At 41.4% G+C, this 12,641-nt stretch overlaps 1 protein-coding gene across 1 annotated transcript in view; it reads left to right on the top strand.

The window, feature by feature from the left end:
• JAZF1 (JAZF zinc finger 1) overlaps positions 1-12,641 on the top strand; it is a 322,431-nt gene that overhangs the window by 24,717 nt on the left and 285,073 nt on the right. The gene's annotated exons all lie outside the window — the stretch shown is intronic.

The following is a 12,641-nucleotide window of genomic DNA, read 5'->3' as shown; positions in this document are numbered from 1 at the left end:
AGAGGAGCCTGGCTGGCTACGGTCCATAGGGTCATGTAGAGTCTGACAAGACTGAAGTGACTTAGCATGCATGCGTGCTCTGTCCTAGGATCTGAACTTGACTTTCTTACAGCTAGGGAGGTATTCTTGTTATATAGAACAGTAGTTCTCAAAGTGTGCTTCCCAGAGCAGCAGCAGCAGTAATCTACAGGGACTGTATTAGAAATGCAAATTCTCTTGCCCCAGACTAGACCAGAAACTTTGGGAGTGGGACCCAGTAATTTATGTTTTAACAAGCTCCCAGGCAATTCTGATGTGTAGTTGGGAATCACTGCTATAGAAGATGTAGCCTTAATCCATAATTAAAATGAGTGAATGCCCACTCCCTTCACTGAATGAGCATTTTGTGCTTTCAGAGGGAATCAACAAACATTTTCTCCTCTTACCTAGTTTCCTTATCAATAGTCTCTTGTACTCGGAAAATGTACACAAGTCAAAGTAGACAAATCATAATTTGGCTCTGAGCTTATTCCAGCAGACAGTGGCAGACTCTGCCAAAGCCACAAAGTGACTCCCCTTGAAATTGGCCAGGCGACCACCACCACCACCACGGCACAGAGCGTTCTTAGTTCCTGACTCACTTCTCTGTGTGAAAAGGGGCCTTGACAGCCTTGACCCAGTGACTTTCAGATTCTGAGGAAAATAGATGCTTGATGCCCATCCAAAGTAAACAGGGCCAAGAGACCCTTTCACAAGTAAGGACTGGGTTAGGAGCCATGGCTCCAGCTGAAAGATTTAGGTGATTTGGTGTTTAAGTATATCGTTGCATAGCTCTTGGCAGCCACACAGCACCAGTTTGCTGGAGCATGCAGCAATCTGGGTTGAATGAATACTGTGTCTGTCAGGGGTGCGTCTGTATATGCTCGGTACTGTACTTGGGACATTACCTGTATTAGCCTGAACAACCTTCACAGTCACTTTACGAGTTAGGTACCCTTATGATCACCTTACAGATAGAAAGCTGAGCCATTATAAGGTCAATGTGCACAAGGTCGTCCACCCCAGTAAGAGGGAGGATGAGAATTTGAACCCAGGTATTCGGGTTCACAGACCATCTTCTTGACTGCCGTGTAGCCCAACCTCTAAAAGTGGTGCTCGTGTTTGTACTTTTCTGGTTACACAAACAAACACATGCACATACATTCTGACTCATCACAGCCTGGCTGTGGTGGTTTCTCCTGGCCTTCTTGGTGTTCATTATTTCTTAGCATGAGAATTCAAACTTTGGGTGGCGTTTCTATGTGTCGAATGGCCCTGAGCAATCAGGCCCTGCTTTCGGCATTCAGTCCCTTTGCTGATTGAAAGGGGAAGAAAGGATTACTTACTGTGGGTCAGAGAGCTGTAAGAGGTTCCCAGATTACTCATTTCCCATCTGAATTTCTTTTCTTGCCTCAAAACTAAAGCACACTTTATAGAGGAAGGATGATAGGCGTACGGCTCTGTGGCACCATGTTTTGGTAATAAATGGACATGGGCCTCAATCAGATGAGGGGTGCTTTATTCCAGAGTCCTGCAGATTGAGTTAAACCCAGAGTGAATGATTCACTTTGACTGATGTGTGCAGTAACTGAAGACAGTTTATTACTGAAGTGGGTCTTAATCTTCTTTCAAAATGAGTTCTTGTATTTGGCCCAACTGCCCAGTCCCTTTAATGGACCTGAAATTGAGTAAGATGAGAAGGTGCTAAAATAGTTGAAACAAGAAGTGAAACCTTCTGTTTCATCCTTCATTCCAGAAAATATACAGTGTATTTTTACTACAGCCTTTCTTCCAGCCCCCTTCCAATCATTTTTATTAGTGATTGATGTGATTGTAGAGTGCTTTGGTGGGAAAAGCACTTGCAACCAAATTTAGTAAACCGCAGGCCAATTTTATTTTTAGTTTTACTGAACAAGGGCAGATAGTAGTTGCAAATAGATTACTGTATCTGCTTCTAAACATTCACTTTTTAAAAATGTTTTGGCCCTTGCTCTCCCTAGTATGTTTTGTCTATTCTGAATATTTGTTTTCTTTGAGGAGAAAGAAATTTTTTCTATCATAGAAACCCCATTTTTTATTTCACTATATAGACTTCACCTTAGTTAAAAAAAAAGGATATGTTTATAGTCATTGATGCTATGAGAATGTTGAAACTGAGAAATTATTATGTACCATAATTAATAAGGGCTTCCCTGGTGGTTCAGTGGTGAAGAATCTGCCTACCAATGCAGGAGATGTGGTTTTGATCCCTGGGTTGGGAATATCCTCTGGAGAAGGAAATGGCAACCCACTCTAGTCTTCTTGCCTGGAGAGTTCCATGGACAGAGGAATCTGGCAGGCTGCAGTATATGGGATTGCAAAAGAGTCGGATATGCTTTAGTGACTAAACTCTAACAACAACAATAATTAATAAATGATAGATAGGCATAGGTCATCATAAATAATGACCTAATATTGTGATCAATATCCTAAAGTTTCTCAGATTAATAAGGTACAAGTGGAATAATAAAGGATGCAGTTAGATAGGGAATGTGAATGAGATTCAGTTTTCACCTATACACACAAGAGCAGGCATCCGGGAGATAGTTAGTGAATGTGATTTGGTTAGTTGGTTGATTGCTGAGTGAATGTTTGAGTCCTGCACTCACCCCAGGGCACTGGAGTTTTGAAAATAAGATTAAGTTTGCCCAGGGATCTTGAAGGGGTTGTATAATTATCAAATCTTAAGCACTAGAAGGGTCATTAGAGGTCTCAAACTTACCAGCAGCCCCACACAAGATTTCTTTTATAGGAATCCTAACAAATGGCCCACTGCCATACTTAACTATTGTAATGATTAAGGGCACTTCAACCCTTTGCAGGTCCATTCTGTTGTTGGACAGCTCTGATTGTGGGACTGTAGCAAAAGCTCATTTGTGCTTTGCAGATTCTCCCTTATATGGCCAGATATCCTCATGGATAGAAGGAAGTCAAGCAAGACAGTATTTCCAAAAATTTTGGGAAGCCTGTATTAGGGGCTGCATTTATATACTTCCTTCATTGCATTTTGAAACGACCTGGCACTGAAAATTTTCAGTTTTTCCCAGCATTCTCTCTGAATTTTCCATAGTGAAATTTTTCCATAGTTTTAATGGGGACTTCTTTTAGATTCCCATAATGATTGTTCTAGGAGGAGACAAAGGGAGGGTATTTGGGAGGCAGGAGAAGTTCTGTGGTGTGGAAAAACATTCTGGGCTTTTGGTTCCTCACAAACGCAGTATAAGCCCACATTGTTGCAGGCCTCCTAAACTGCCCTTAGTAGAGGTATTGCATTCCCCCTGTGGTGAGTGGTAGCCCCACCAACATCATTGCTTGTTGTCATTCAGTCACTCAGTCATGCCTGACTCTTTGCAACCCCACGGACGGCAGCATGCCAGGGTATCCTGACCTTCATTATCTCCCGGAGTTTGCTCAAAAATGGAGTTTGTCCATTGAATCGATGATGCCATCCAACCATCGCACCCTCTGTCACCCCCTTCTTCTCCTGCCCTCAGTCTTTCCTAGTATCAGGGTCTTTTCCTGTTAGTCAGCTTTTCGCATCAGGTGGCCAAAGTATTGGAGCTTCAGCTTCAGCATCAGTCCTTTCAATGAATATTCAGGGTTGACTTCCTTTAGAATTGACTGGTTTGATCTCCTTCCTTGCTGTCAAGAGACTCTCAAGAGTCTTTTCCAGAACCACTGTTCAAAAGCATCAATTCTCCAGTGCTCAGCATTCTTTATGGTCCAACTCTCACATCTGTTCATGACTACTGGTCATTCCTAGATCTCATCAATTCTGCTTGTCACATTGAATGAACTAGGTCTCCAAAGAAAGGCTGTCAAGAAATGAAGGCTCTCGACAAATGAATGAATAAAGAAAATGTGGTGTGTGTACACACACACACACACATACACACAATGGAATATTACTCAGTCATAAAAAGAATTAAATAATACCATTTGCAGCAACACGGATGGACCTACAGATTATCATACTAACACAGAAAAATACAATTATATAATTATATGTATCATATTCCACTTACATGTGGAATCTAAAAATAGTGTAAGTGAACTTATTTACAAAACAGAAATAGACTCACACACTTAGAAAACAAACTTAGGGCTTGCAAAGGGGACAGTGGGATGAAGAGGCAGGAGAGAGAGAAATTAGGAGTTTGGTATTAACATATACACACTGCTATATATAAAATAAACAATAAGGACCTACTGTATAACACAAGGAACTACATTCAATATCTAGTAATAACCTATAATTGAAAAGAATCTGAAAAGGAATATATATATTATATATATATTCTTTATATATATAATATATATATCTTTTATATATATATATCCACATATATATAAATAAATCATCCACATATATATAAATCATCTTGCTGTATACCTGAAACTGACACAACATTATAAATGAACTATAGTGTTATTTATGGTTTAGGTTCAATTAGCAAAAAGAAATGAAGGCTCTGGAACCCTATAATGAGGAAGAGAGGAGGATGGTGTGCTGAGCCTGGTGAGAACATAGTTCCAGATGTGAGGAGGTCTGTCAAGAAGAGGAACAGATGTGCTCAGTGTGACTGCAGAGAGTGAAATTGGGGAGACTGCTGTGAAGGGGGTGACCACTGAAGGCAGGGAGAGGAAAAATGGAGATTATGGTGGGCCAGGTTTGCCTCAGAGTTTCCTGGTATCTTCATCTAGAACTGACCAAACCCTCTTTTTTTGATCCCTGCCTTTTTATTGTCCTTGGGAAAAAAGCTGCAATCTGGATATTAATCATGAAAATTTCCCCAATAGAAAAGTTAAAGTCTTTTTTTTTTTAATCCTGATTTGAATGCAGACTTTAGGAAAAAAGATTTTTTTAAAAAACATTGTTACCATTTTTTTTAGTGTAAAATGGATGCTCTTGGTCAACTTTTGCAAAAAGCTGCATGCTGCTATGCAATCAATTTCAATGAAACATTTTCTAGGAGCCTACTCCCTTGCTGATACTGCTCTTGGAACTGCGTGCTCATAGGTGAACATACTTGGGCCTCCTGGGGCTGGGGGTGGGGGGGTGGTTCCTGGTGGCCCCACACAGCTTATAGGGCTGCAGTGGAGATGAGTGAGGGGCTGGGTGAGGGGAAGTCAGTGGGAAAAAGGCAAATGTAAGGGTGACCTTTGAGCAGGATCTAGGAGGAGGAGTCAGATGGTGGAGAAGGGCAGATGTTCCCACACTGCTCACTCTGTGTGCAGAGGCATGGGGTGTGGGAAGAGCAGACAGCAGCTCTTAGCTCCCAGGGGCTGGTACTGTGTGAGACCAAGCCGACATGGTAGAGGGAAGGGATAGCAGAAGTGTGCTAGGGCTGGCATGGTAGGTTGGTCTTCCTTCTCTTTGTTCTGTTGGGCTGGCGGCTGTATAGTTTAGTTGGAGACAGTCCCAAGCTGTTCTGTACACAGGCCTTTTTCTCCACCTTTGCTTCTGGATCAAAAGAAAAATTGTCATAAATGGGGAATTGTCCTCTGGAAGTTGGAACTTAGCCACAGAGCTCAACAAACCATTTATATGATTTATAATTTTAAAAATTCTTCCTAGAAACTATGAAACTACAATAGTGCTGTGTCCTTTGTGAAAATGCAACACATATTTACACAGATTTTTTAAAAGCATGTAGTCATAATACTTCTAAAACCTTTTCTATTCCAATAATCTTTATATCCCAGTACTTGTTTATCTGTGCATCTTTTTTGTGCTTTCTTACTCTTTATCATTTTCCCCCCTTTTCACACTACTGCCCTCTTCCTCTATTTCTGACCCCCTCTCCCATCCCTGCTTTTCCATCCATTATTCTTTGTTAATGTGCCATGTTTACTTTTTTAAATTGAAGGATAATTGCTTTACAGTAGTGTGTCAGTTTCTACCATACATCAGCATGACATTTACTCTTAAGTTGAGTAGAATTTTATATTTTTGCCTTTCTCTTTTACAAAGGAAGACTAAACCATGATATATTTTTTATGTCTATGGCCTTTGATTTTCCCCCTCTCTTTGAGTCAGTGGGAAATAGAATAAACTATAAATAAAGTCATAATGAAGTATCTTGCAGAAGTTAAGCATTTAAGTAAAATTAGAAGAAATTCGGTAAAGTTTGAGAGAAAATAATGTGCTAACAAGTGGCTACCATAGTGGGGTAAATGGTGGATAAGGTAACTGAGGGTCAGAGGACCAGCTTACTTATATCAGGAACTAGACTCAAGGTTTCATGAGTAATAAAGCAAGCCATTTGGGGGGTCATACTGTTAGGACTTTATACTAAATGTAAGACTTTTAGGTATTCAGATGAATCTTAGTAAAATTGTTGGAGTGATACGGTCAAATACGGGAAAATCCTGTACAGAGGTTTGGCAACCCTGTCATGAATCCATCAAACGTAATTCATGTCCTTTTAAACCTATCTGTCGTTAGCTGACCTGTAGCCCTTTTTTAAAGTATAAGAGATGATCTGATTAATCAATAGATCTGGCTGAATTTTACCTCTTTGTAATGAAATAATTAAGTCAAATTGAAATTCCTACTTCATCACATCAGCCTGAAACTACATGAAGACATGAGCCTGATGATTTGTTTTGGAAAATCTTTAAGTAACATAATACTGTAGTAGATGTCCTGAAGCAGAAAGAAACGTAATAAGTATATGTCAATATAAGCCACAAGTGAGTTTTTTTCTTAAACTAGTAAAGGGTATTTTTGCAAACTTTTACTGAATTGTGGGCTTCCCTGATGGCTCAGATGATAAAGAATCTGCAGTGCAAGAGACCCGAGTTCCATCTGTGGGTTGGGATGATCCTCTGGAGAAGGGAATGGTGATTCACTCCAGTATTCTTGCCTAGAGAATCCCATGGAAGAGGAGCCTGGTGGGCTGCAGACCATGGGGTCACAAAGAGTTGAACATGACTGAGCAACTAACATTACTAAATTGTGGCCATTTGTAACAGTTCAAAAATATGGATTAAAAAAAATTTAGTTTCAAGCCTCAAAGGACTGAAAATAAAAATATTTTATCCTCAGGTTTTAAATGGATTGTAGAAAATGAAGAAGATACAGAAAAATGGGAAAATTTAGAAAACATTTAAGAACATCAAGTACATTGATAATCCCCCTTCCCAGGGCCAGTGCTATTAACATTTGGATGCATTTCAATCTCTCTTTGTGTTTACGTGATTCATTAATTATTATATATAATTTATATCATGCTTTTTCCGTTAATCTTATAACTTAGTCATTTCTTCCTTCTAGTACAAATTCTTCGTCCAGGAACTTTTAATGGCTCCTTAGATCAGCTTCACACACTGTAGTTTAAAATAGTTTCTGAGTATATTTCATATTCAGCCTAGAGGCCCCGATACGCCTGGTGGAATTTCACACCTCAGGGGCCGCTCTTGTAGCTGTCAGGCCCATGCAGGGGGCCTGGTGGCCTCGAGCCTGTGGCAGCCACCGGGCCTGCCTTCAGGTCCTGCCTGAGTGCTTCCTAACCCCTCGCCACTGAGGACGTTGACGAACTGCTTTGCCTCTTAAGAGGAAAGCCCCATCTGAGCTCTAGTAATCCTGCCCGAAGATGCACACCTGGACCAGCTCAGGACATCATGTCCACTGGTCTGCAGCAAAAATGAGCAAAAATGACAGAGCCACGGTGTGAGCTATCTTCAGGTTAAGTGCATCCTTTGCGTCCTTTATGCTGAGATGAGATCCTTGGGTGAGTGTACACTGGGCTGTTGTTTCTTTTACAAGAGGAAGATGGTAGTGGTATGTAGGCATCCTTGGCCTGTCACTTGTCTTTACAGCCCTGCTTTGTGGAATCCCCATTTGTGAGCAGCCCGGTCACAGGCCACCTGTTGGCATTTCCCTGTCTGTTCCTTGCATGTCTTTGCTCACCTTGCTTGCTCTTCCTGGGATACCTGTCTCTACCCTTTGCCAGGATGGAAAGTTTATCTGGACCCCTCAAGCAGAGCCTCCGAGCTTCTCAGACCTGCCTCTCCACCAGGTAGAACGAGCAGCTCCCCCTTGTGTAACACTCATCCTGCTTCCTCAATTCCCTGAAGAGTCTAGATGCTCCTTGAGGAAACTGAGTCCTGTCCCGAGGACCCAAAGGAAACTGGGGACAGGCTCTGGGCACAGAGAAAGGCACAACCTTCCAGGCCTCTCATGGCCACGTGGGCACTCTTTGACTTTACTGCTGAGGTTGCTGTCAGAAGGTGCCTTTCCAGTCAGTCTTTTAAGACTTTTACAAACCATGTGTTTATGTCATCAGAGGAGGAAAATGTGGGAAAGAGAGTGGAATGAGAAAATAGACAATGTGAAGAAAATGATATGACTGTTAAGACAGGCAAATTAAGTAGTAATTATTTAGCCCATTGTCATATCACATGTTTCTGTATGCGTGTGCTAAGTCACTTCAGTTGTGTCCGACTCTTTTCTTCCCTATGAACTGTAGCTCGGCAGGCTCCTATGTCTGTGGGGATTCTCCAGGCAAGAATACTGGAGTGGGTTGCTGTGCCCTCCTCCAGAGGATCTTCCCGACCTAGGAATCTAACCTGCGTCTCACTTGTCTCCTGCTTTGGCAGGTGGGTTCTTTACCACTAGTGCCACCTGGGAAGCCCCCAAGATGGGTGGGCAATAAATAGCCTCCTCTCCTCAGACAGTCCAAGCTCAGATTTTCACAATCAGAACCAGACAACCATACCCCCTTTCTTGTTCTGTCAACAAATGCATGAAAACCTTTTTTTTCTATTTTGTTAATGCCTATCATACTGGAAATAGTGCCAAAGAGGTATGTTGCCCTCTCCCTCCATCTCTTGGACATATGGGGCCTTGGCTCTGTGGGCCTCACGGGTCCTCCCTCACTGGTGAATTGCTCAGTGTCAGAAATTGGGGGAAGCATCCCGCTAGTAAGAGCGTGGAAATAAAGAAGCAATGTTAACCCAAACCCCTGGCTTCAAATACATTCCCGCACAAGCAACAGATTTTAAACCTGGTATTTGTTTAAAATGCATGTGTCTGTGTAGACATTTGATGTTTACAGGGAGATTGTCTGGTTCCGACTGTGAAAATCTGAGCTTGAGCTGTCTGAGGATAGGAGGCTGTTTATTACCACACAGCCCTGCTCATGTGTAAACACTCCCTGGTATCACAAGAAAGGTCTAGATTCACCAGAAATGGCAGTGACAGTGCTTCATCCCAGGAAAGAAAAAGACATACTGTTTCTGTGTTTCATTTTGGATCAGTGGGAAAGGTTTGGCTCCCACCTCTTTGTGAGTGTCAGAGCAGAATAGTGGATGGGCCAGCCTTACGTGTCCTAAGATCCCCCACCCATCTGTATCTGCATCAGGCATGGGGACTTTCCTCCCGTACATGCTGAGCTGCACGTGTCGTCAGGGCAGTGAATGTGACTTAGCAGTCAATTCTTCGTTGCTCTCTGATTGTTTCAAGTGTGGCAAGCTAGTGTGTGAGCTTTTGGAGGGTGGGGACCATGTTTTACCCCTTTTAGTTTATTTTACTAAAGACTTCTAACGTCACCTCGGAACTTGGCAAGTTTTTTTTTTTTTTCCTTGAATGAATGCTTAGATGGATGGATGAATTAATGAATGAAACCATTTCTTGGACCTCACTGATGATACCAAGGAGTCACTCCCAAGCCAGATAATACCCAGATATGCTTTCTGAGTAGACTAAAAGTCAGGAGATTCGCCGAAGTCTGTGCACAAGAGCAAAGAGTTGGAAATATCCTGAATGAGTAATGATGACATGGGATTGGTTCCATAACTGGAATGTTTACTTGCTCTACTGTGCAGCCTCGAGAAAAATGATGGCTATGCAGCAACCTAAAGAAACGTGCTTGACAAAGTGTTGTCACGAAAGCGGCATTCCAAATGCCACAAATATTTGGGAAACCCAGATATACTGGGAAAAAGAAGGAAGTTCACCACAATGTGAATACTGGTTGTTCAAATAGGAGGTTATGAGTGATTTCTTTTTTCTGTTTTCCAAATGCCTTGGAAAGTGTCTAAACTACTTTTATGATGTGACAAAAACCTCCTTTTCTTTGCTAATAGGGGGAAAATGATCTAAAACAAATATATCGATTGTGAACAGTTTTTAAGTCTTGGAAGGTTAAGTACTCCAATACTTATCTTCTAGACTTTTTTTGTATCCTAGAACTATTTTGATTAATTTTTTAATGGGAAAATAGTAGTTAGCAGGAGGACACAGCAATAGCATCAAGAGCGCTAAGTTATATAGGAAGAAGGAAACTTCTGTTTAAACATGGTGATAGTCTTGGAATTTTTGGAATAGGGAGATCCAGGTCTGACAAACTTGGTAGCCCCTGAGAACATCTCTGTTCAGGAACTTAACACAGCAGTCAGACTGTTTATAGTGATGATTGTGTGTCATCAAATGTTTAATTGTGTTCAGCAGACTCTGTTTAATAAGGTGTGGAATTAGTACTTTTAGTACTTGATTAGCACTTAAAGGCACTAAATAAAATTTTCTTATCTGAAAATTCACTCATGTGAAACACCTGAAGCTCATGAGTCTGCAGCGCTGAGGGTTAGTCCGTGCACCCCTCATGGTGGACAGGTGGCAGCTATCAGGCGTTTCACTGTCTTTCAACGCAGCATACTGAACAGTCAGTGGGGGAAATGGTGTTTCCTAGTGTGGTGCTGGCCTCCTCTTTCATCGTCAAGAGACTTCACTAGGGTGTTGGCTTCCCGTCTTCTCTTCTTTACTGTAGCATGTTTAGTCATTTTCACCTCTGGGCTTAAATTCTTCTTGGCTTGCATAACATGGTCATCTAGGCAGTTGTTTCTGTAACTGGCCAAGTGACCAACGTAATGTGGACATTTCTTTGAGGGACTAAATCAAGGAAAATCAAGAAATAGCTTTGGGATTATTTGCACCAGGCTTATTTTTAGGGCTTCTAGGAAGGATATAAAGATAGTAGGAAAACACGGAGTACTTATACAGCGGTGAAAAGGAATAGGCTCTCAATCCGCACAGCAAAATGCATAACTCTCCAGACTACCATCCTAAGCAAAAGTACCCAGACACAGAAGGCTACATACTGTATGATTCTATTCATATGAAATTCTAGAAGAGGCATAACTACAGTGGCAGAAACCAGATCAGGTTGCCCAGGACTGGGATGGAGGAAGGTGCTTGCCTACAAAGAGGTACCAGGGAACTTTTGAGGGATGATGCAAACACTCTTTTTTTTGGACTGTGGTGGTGCTTACACAACTGTATACATTTGCCAAAATTCATTAAATTGTACACTTAAAATGGATGAATTTTATACAAACTTTGTAAAGCTGTTAAAAATAAGTTGATGTGGAGAAAACTTTAAATCACTTGTCGTGCTTCTTTGAGGATGAATTAGTGCCAGACTGTTTTCAGTATTGTTATGGCTTGTTGGATGTCTACAATAAACTACCATCCTAAAAGTTTAAAAGTGCCTCATCTGACTTTATTCAGAGTGGAGTTTAGATAAGTGATTGATTAAGTTGCAGGGTCAGGATAGAATTCACTCCCAGCTTTGGATTTTCCTTGCCTCCATCTCAAAGTGTGCTCAGATGTGTTTTCATATTTGCTTCTGGCGTTTTGGAAGACGTGACCTCATGGTGTCATACCCTCCGGCTCTGGAGAAGCAGAGATTGTGCACTTGAGCCTTGGCGCAGAGACCTTTCAGAGCCCTGGACATTTTAGTGAGCTTTTCCTTGGACTTTCCTCTGATTTAAACATGGACCCAGCTGCAGAGGGTGAAGTGGGGGGGGCTTTCTCTTTCCCTGGTGCTCTTGGGTGCTTCAGTCACCGCTCGTCAGGGCAAACTCATTCTGACCTCTTTCCTTCCCACAGCATTGAATGGATGTTTTTATGTTTTAGTGGAAAATAATTTCTTAAACAGAAGACAGATTTCATTTTAAATGAATTAAAAGTTAATTGAAAAAGACCAACCAAAGTTAATTTCTAAGTTTCATCGAAATTCACATCTTGCTCTCTCTTCTTGGACTGTATGAGTCATAATGCTAGGAAACCAAGATCAGGTTTTCAGCAAATTAAATTTTAATTAAAAAAAAACCTGAAATCGAAAAATTAGGACTCTTTCCATCTGTCCATTTTCCTTCATATTGGGGGTTGTAATTTGTAATATAAATGAGCATATTTGCTGCTCGATGACTGTACTGTGATTAAACTGTGATTATATATGTATATATTATGTCAGCCTATTGTTTATTTGATTTAGTGCTTTCCTTTTTTTTAAGTTGTTGTTTTATTCTCTTTTCTTTCTACCTGCTGCATCCTCTCTATAAAGAGCCTGTGTAGGGCCTCGTGGTGAGTGAGCCCCTCTGTCTGGTGGTGACAGAGTGCTGTCACTGTTGATTGGCAGCCTGGGCCTGAGACTCAGGAACAGCACTGCAGCTCCCATTGTTCCCTGCAAATGTCTGCCACTCCGGGCTTTGGAAATTGATGAGTGAATAATGTAGTGTACACACACTGAGAACTTACCGTTCCAGACAGAACAGTCTGTTTTTCTTTCAATGCAGTG

The sequence above is a fragment of the Odocoileus virginianus genome, chromosome 1, assembly GCF_023699985.2.
Source record: "Odocoileus virginianus isolate 20LAN1187 ecotype Illinois chromosome 1, Ovbor_1.2, whole genome shotgun sequence".
In the NCBI taxonomy this organism is placed as follows: Eukaryota; Metazoa; Chordata; class Mammalia; order Artiodactyla; family Cervidae; genus Odocoileus; species Odocoileus virginianus.
The sequence above is the reverse complement of the archived record's forward strand: the minus strand, read 5'-3'. Positions and strand labels throughout refer to the sequence as shown.